Genomic DNA, 7,809 nt, shown 5'->3' with positions numbered 1-7,809 from the left:
GGAAAAAGTTTTATCGTGGTTATGAGATGATAACTTTTTGTTATGCTATCTATTTTGTAATACAGAGGCTGGTATTGTTATAAATCCGTATAACTCATTATTATTTTTTTAAAAGTGCAGATTGTTACACTGGAAATATCCAAAGATACTGAAGAAGTCGGAAGAACATTCCTTGATTTTCATGGGGAAAAAATGGATTTGGGGTTTTTGGTCCAAAAAGTGCCACAAAAATGAACAGTGATTTATGCTGTTCTTTTGCCTCATAGTGTCTTAACAGACTTGAAACAAAGATTATTGCCTACTTACTCCCAGTGGAAATCTACATTTTTTTTTATGTTAAATTCTATGGGTTTTTTTTTAAATATATTAAAATGGTGGTTGCTATCAGTTTATAACACTCCATTCTTACTAAGCATATTTGTCATATGTACCATTCACTGCTTAAGGGTACAGTGCCTTAGTATACCAATGAATTTGCATCTCTTATAGATATACTATATGGATACGTCTATACGTAGAGCAGCCCACAAAGTCTTACCTGGAGTTATTCTGGTGCTCGGTTTAATTCTGGGAGCCGTGCCTAAGCTTTGCCTTTTCCCTACCTCTTTTATGGTGGAGCTGCTATCTCTTTCTGTGGGGTAATGTCCCGAACTCCCTATTATGTCAGGGACAGCTACTTGTGCAGTACTGCGCTATTGATTTTTATTTATAACCCTCAAATTCTTCAATGAAATTTTTTTTTTTGTAAAAAATAGATTTAATCCAATTCTATCCCACACACTAGTTTATGAAATAGATTTCAAGGGACTGTATCTGTCCACAATCCACTCCTGATTCTAGTGCATCACATTTAATTTACATGCCCGCCTAAATCATTCCTTTGGTTTCTACTGTCCTTTTAAAATAAAATCTATAATATAGGCAAATCACTCTGTAATAGTTTGGTTTTTGCTCTTGATAAGCAAGGTCCTACGTCTTTTTTTGAAATTCTCCTTTTGGAAAATAATTTTTTACATGTTCCAATGTTGCTGTAGTATTTAAAGGAGACAACATGAGCGTCTCTCCACTATTGCACTCATGCAAAGTGGCGTTTAGGTTAGATCTGGCCGCTTAATGTTATCTCGCTAAAGACCTGATGGTGTTGAGAATACCTTAATGTTATTGTGTAATAATCTGTGTATTCATCTGTTTGCCAAAGGATGTTAAAGCGCATGAGCAAGAAACAGAAGGTGCCTTCTACTGAAACAAAAATCTTTACACATATCACTACATCATTCAACTAGAACTGTCATACCAATGTAACGTGGCACTATGAAGCACTTTAGTGTCAATGAGCAGTGTTCTACATATCCTGTAAACCTTGAGTATTGTAGTTGGACATCACTGATTATTAGAATGGTGGAGTACACGACAATTCCAAAAAGTGTAACCCTTTAAATTCTGGAGGTGGTATGCAGCACGTTAAAAGGGTTAAGAGGCATAAAATGCAATTTTAAATTCTGCATGATACATTCCTATGAACACCTTGAGTGCCATGGATACAAACAGTGCTCTCAACATTAAAAAGAATAAAAATGTGTTTTGACTATAACATTTACTTTTATGGCTGCTGTCTTCTTTGAATGATTGGCTGAATCTTGTGTGACTATCAGAATTGTTTGCTGGTAAGAGCCAGGAATGAGCATTTTAGGGCTAGCCACCTTTAGAAGCAAGTAAAACCTCTGAAATCAGTCTTGTCTATAAGGGAGATTTTATTGAAAATCCCCTGCGTCCCTGACATTACAAACCTGGATTCTGCTGGACAGTTACAACATATTATGTGGACATCAGAGTAAGTAGGTATATCCAGAGTTTGATATTTCTGAATATTTATTTAACCTCAATATGCCATTCATTCTACTGTAAATTCTGGGCAGGCTTGTTACCAACCGTGAGATATTTTATTGTTTCAGCATAGCGGGTGGGCATTTTGTTAATTGATGTGTGTACCCTTTAAGTGAATTTATAATGCTTTCTGGGACTCAAAGGGTAATGAACGACCAGGACTCTATGGATTTACCCCAAGTATGTAATAGAAGCTATTTTTGTGCAGTACAGTTCGCATTCAAAGTGATGACTTTTATGGAGTGTGTCAGCTATTTGAACCGACAGCCAATTTTGCAATTGTGTTTTTTTATTTTTACTCAAATGTCTATCATACATCAGTTGCATCTAATTTTTCATGGCTATATTGCTTACCAAGAAGCCAAATCAGTGGTACTGCACAGCCTTTTAACCCAAAAGAGACTCTAACAGCAATTTAAAGGTTACTTGTGTGGCAGGAGGGGCTGCTCAAGGTTTGGTCAGAACCTGCAAATATGCACAGCACAAAAAAAACATACAAACTAAGGGAGCCAACAGCATCTTAAAATAGACTTTGAAGCGTGCCCTTCCTTTGGGAAGGAGTTATTCAACAAAGAATTGTAAAATCTCCTAGAGAAGACTATGGGAGATTACCTGCCCCAGAGGACATAACCACCTGGATTTCCAGACCTTCCTGTGACAGACCCTTCGGTACCAGATATCTGCCAAGTAGGGGTAAGAGAGGTGACAAGCCTTCCTCATCCGGATTCTGATGCATCACATTGAACTCCTGGGTTTTGTAGATACAGACTGGAATTTCACCCCCCCCCCAGATATTTGATAACCTCTGTCTACAGACCCAGTATGGGGCTCCTGTCTATAATTTGAGAATTCCTGAAGAAAATGGGCTTTGATTCATGTTCCTCCCTCTAGATTGGGACTAGGTTTCCCCTGTATTTGTAGTTCCAAAGGCCCCTGGTAGACTGAGATTGATCATAGATCCCCACTTTGTCAATTGTTTCATATGACAAATCCACTTTAAGAAAGAAATCGTACATTCCACTATAGAAACAACTTTAAATCTAACAGGGATCTATAGGATGCATACATTCAAGTAGAGATTTTTTCTTCCTCACCATTGATTTCTCAGGGTGGCAGTTTCTACTCCCTACATGATTTCCTAACTTCAGTATCAGGCCTTACCTTTTCGAATTTTGTCAGCCCCAAAAAATATATGCCACAAAAAATCTTGTGGTAGTAGCAAAGGCATCTTTTGTCTACAAGGAATCATATTAGCTCCCTAACTGGACAACTGACTAATCACCATTAACTTGGCTCTTGGTTTGCAGGATCCACCTACTCACCGTTTCAAGCCTCCTGATGCACCTGTGGTTGGATTCTGAATTTGGAAAAGTTTCACTTGTTTCCTGTCCAAAGAAACACTTTTCTGAGTATGATCTAGGATTCAGGAAATAATCTTTTTGTCTTCAGAGAAGGTGTTGAAGCTTCAATACCTGATTCTTCTACTTACCGGGGAGAAGCAGATTTCAATCAGGACCATTCTGAGTTTATTGGGTCTAATGACCTCAGCTAAACCCGCATTAATCTGTACTCTTGCCCATGCACGTCTTCTCCAATCCTTGGAATCTGTGACAAATCACCGGAGACCATCATTTTCGGATATTATTGTCTGTCAAGAGGAAGATAAAGGAGGACAGAGCATCAGGTAATTCTGATGATCCCAGTAGGATTTGGTTCTGAGACCTCTTCAGTCTGGCTATGGACTTCTTTGGGCTGCCCATACGCGCATTCCTTCTTCAAGCACCTATTCAGCACCCCAATCCATGATCCCTAAAATTGACGGCCAGAAAGCTGAATGAAACCTGCTCCAAGCTAAGGGTCTCCTCATTGGTGATATAAGTCATGCTGCAGAGTAGAAAAATAATCACTTCCCTGAAATATCTTAGTGTGGAAGATATTTTCTGCTTGGTGTGCTTCTCTATACATTCTACCTGAGCTGTGTTCTGTTGTTCACATTTTAGACACATTCGACATTTTCTTCAACAAGGGTTTGAGATTGGCCTACACCCATCTTCCCTTCAGGTCCAAGTATCAGCCTTGAGGTCCTTTAAGGACTTCAGACTGGCCGAACACTCTTGTGAAACATTTTTGGGTTAGCCGTCTCCAGGATTTGGTCTAGGATCTCAATTCAGTGCTCTATCAACTGACGCTACCCCCCTGATGACTACTGTGAACTATAAGCTCTATGTATGCAGGAACTCTTCCATGACAATAAAGTGACTCTTCCACTGCCTCCAGAATTCAAAAGTTGTGTCCTTCTATAAAACCCAAGATATAATCCTTCCTACCTTTTTTCCATCTCCTAAAAATAAGGAAATAAATCTCTGCACTCTGGATGTCAACGGGTGTCTGCGTATGTATTTGACCACAACTGAGTCTTGGAGACACTCTTTGGGTCTCTTTGTTGCCTTTTCAGGTCCCAGGAAGAGTCTCAAGGTCTTGAAACTGAAATCACATCCATTTTCTGCATGCTGAGTCAGCACACAGCACAGAGGAACAGAGACATACCGCTCCTGCAGTGGTGTGGGCAGAGGCAAGCTGTTTGGGGGCAAAGATGGCATAGACGGGCTGTGTGGGGTATGGAAAGGCTTGTGAAAAGATGGTGCAGGCAGTTTGGGGACAAAGATGGCACTGACAAGCTGTTGGCACTGTGGGACATGTTGCTTGGTGAAGTTGGTGGTCCCGGGGCAATTTTCACACTGGGTTTCTAGTTATGCCTCTAAAAAATATATTGAACTATGGGCTGATTGAATATCTAATATGGAATTTAATACGTGTGTGTGTGTGTGTATATATATATATAATATATATTCTAATGATAACAATATTATCCTTAGTTCTACACATAGCTCAAAAAAGTATACAATTCCTGGATTTAGAAATACCGTATTTGCTTGATTTATAAGACGACCCCCCAAAACTTGAATATTAATTTAGGGGGGGGGAGCCTTAATATTATAATAAATAATATCTCATAAAAACTATGATTGAGAAAAATGCATGTTTTGGTTTTATATCCTTTTATTTGCCAACTTGCCCCCAGTTATGCACATCTGCCCCCCAGAAATGCCTCAACCCTCTATTTGCCGGAATATGGCGTCATATCCCGACACTCAGTGGTGAAGCTGCACGCGCCGCAGCAGGACAACGAGACTGAGGCATTGCGCTCCAACCACAGTACTTCACCAGGGTAAGTGAAATGCAAAGGGGGGGTTAGATAGTAAGAAGGGGGGGGTAGACGGGTAGACAGTCAGAATGGGGGGTAGACAGTGAGAAGGGGGAAGAGATCGTGAGAAAGGGGGTAGTAAGAATCTTGAAAGAGTGAGAATGAGTAAGATAATGAATGAAGTAATGTGTGGATGAATTGTGTGAATGAGTGAGAGAATAAATGAATTGGTGTATGGATGAATTGCGTGAATGAGAGAATTAATGAATTAATGTGAATGAATTAGAGAATTAATGTGGATGAATGGTGAGAATGAATTGTGAGAATGCATTAATGAATATGTGTAAATGATTTGTGTGAATGAGTGAGAGAATAAATAATTGTGTGAAGGAATTGTGTAAATGACAGAGTGAATGAGTGAGTGACTGTATAAGTGTTTTGTATGTATCATAGATGTGATTTGGGGAAATGCAAAGGTGGCACAAGCAGGGTGTTTGAGCTTTGAGGACCAAAATGGCACAGGCAGGGTGTTTATGGGACAAAGATGACATAGGCAGGGTGTTTATGGGAGACAGTTGGCACAGGACGGGCTGTTTGAGGACAAAGATGTCTTATGCTGGGCTGTTTGGGGACAACGATGGCTCAGGCTGGGTTGTTTGGGGACAAAGATGGCTCAGGCTGGGCTGTAATTTGTGTGTGTAAACTGGGTGCTGGTGTAGTTCTATGTAGACACCAGGGCTGGCTTTGGGGTGTGATCTATGCCTGTAATTTAGTTTTTTTTTTTAATCTATACCTTTTAATGTTGAGTTTATATTTGATTTCCAGTTGATCTATACCTGCAAAGCCAGATTTGTGTGTTAATCTGATATTGATGTTTCCATACATTATTTATGTATACCTGGGTTTGTATATCTTATTTAGTTGATCTATACCTGTAGTGTTGTTTCCATGTGTTGTTTATTTGATCTATACTTTCAGTGCTGAGTTTACATGTGATCCCCAGTTGATCTATACCTGCACAGTTGGGTTTGTGTGTTATTCTGTTGGACTATACCTGCAGTGCTATACACACAAGTGTTGTTTCCATGTGTTGTTTATCTATACCTGAACTATAGGGAGGAAGGTAAAGAGAGGTGAGTCAGAAGGAGGGAAGACTGCACTGAATCTCACAGTCTTCCCCTAATCTGCAGGCAGTGTGGCAAATATATATTTTTTTTTTTGGTGTGGGAGCGCAGGGAGTGATTGCATGCTAGGGTGCGTGGAGGGGGTGCAAAGGAAATAATTGCCTAGCGTCCAATTTTTTCAATATTTAAAGGAAAAAAAATTGTGGCAAAGATTGCACTGTTAGCTGTTTTTTTTCCTATATTTGATGTAATTAAGGTACATTTCTGTTACCAGTGTTTCCAGTTATATATTATTGTACTTGTTTGCACTTGCACATAAATAATTGCTAATTAAAACTAGTTGTTTGTTACAAGATTTTTTCCCTTTCTTTTTTTCCGGGGGGGCGCCAGAGAAGTAGTCCGCACAGGGCGCCTGAACACCTAAGGCTGGCTCTGGTCACCACATATCATGGTTGAGAGGAATTCCAAAAAGCCAATATACCTGACTACGAAGAAATCGCACAGATCAGAAAGTTTACTTTCAACAGGCCAATATTTTCAAACAAATGTTTTTAGAAAAGGGATATGAAGAAATAGATTTAGATAACACTATAAGCAAATGAGCAAATACATCTCGAGAAACTTTAATGGAATACGCAGACCAAACACAAAATTAAGCATATAAGATTCCAATGATTTTTAACTACAATAACCAGTTAAGAAATTTTTTTAAAAGTAGTTACAAAAACACTGGAATCTATTATTAATAGACAATATCCTAAGGTCCTTCCTACCTGACAACCCGTTGGTTGCATTTAGAGGAGCACCTAATCAAATTAACCAACAGTTATACTAAGGTAGAAAAGGATAACAAGAATCTGAACCATTTTCTTATTAAACACCCCCCCCCGGTTTCTATGGATGTAAAATGTGTTCAATCTGTGTTCAAAATATTACAGAAATTATTTCATTTGCAAATGGAAAACACATTAAAATAAAACATTTTATGACATGTAATACGACCAATGTAATTTATATTTTACAATGCCCATGTGGATATCACTATGTGGGACGCACCTCAAGAACTTTAAAACAAAGGCTACATGAACATTTTAGGAATAAATAGCAGACACATTTTTTGTTTTAGTTTTTGGTCCATTCATTTTTGTTGCTTCATTTTCATTTGTTGCACTGGGATCCCGTCTCATTTTTTAAATTTGTATGAACTAACAAAATTGGCAGAAAATTATAATTTATAGGTATCAGAGGTCTAATATATATATAAACAATAACTTGTTTAAAGCACATTGTATCTAGTGTGGTCTACAGAACATTGATGATATAAAGCAGTATTCCAATAAACGAAAGTACCTAAAATGTTGGACTATTTACATATATTATGTAGCCTTTTAATTATAGCTGTAGCTTCAAAGCTGGCGAGCAGAGCCTTCTTTACCCAATTAATCGATTTGTCGTAGTCTGTCAGTAAGTAAAAGGCAGTTATTGTTATTACTACAAAAGACAGCATTATCTCATAAACGTTAACGAAAGTCACTGCTTTACAAAAATATCACTAGGTGTCACTGTTGAATAATGAGATTTTCTATAAAGGAATAG

Source organism: Spea bombifrons, chromosome 2 (assembly GCF_027358695.1).
Source record: "Spea bombifrons isolate aSpeBom1 chromosome 2, aSpeBom1.2.pri, whole genome shotgun sequence".
In the NCBI taxonomy this organism is placed as follows: Eukaryota; Metazoa; Chordata; class Amphibia; order Anura; family Pelobatidae; genus Spea; species Spea bombifrons.
Note: the sequence above shows the minus strand (reverse complement) of the source record.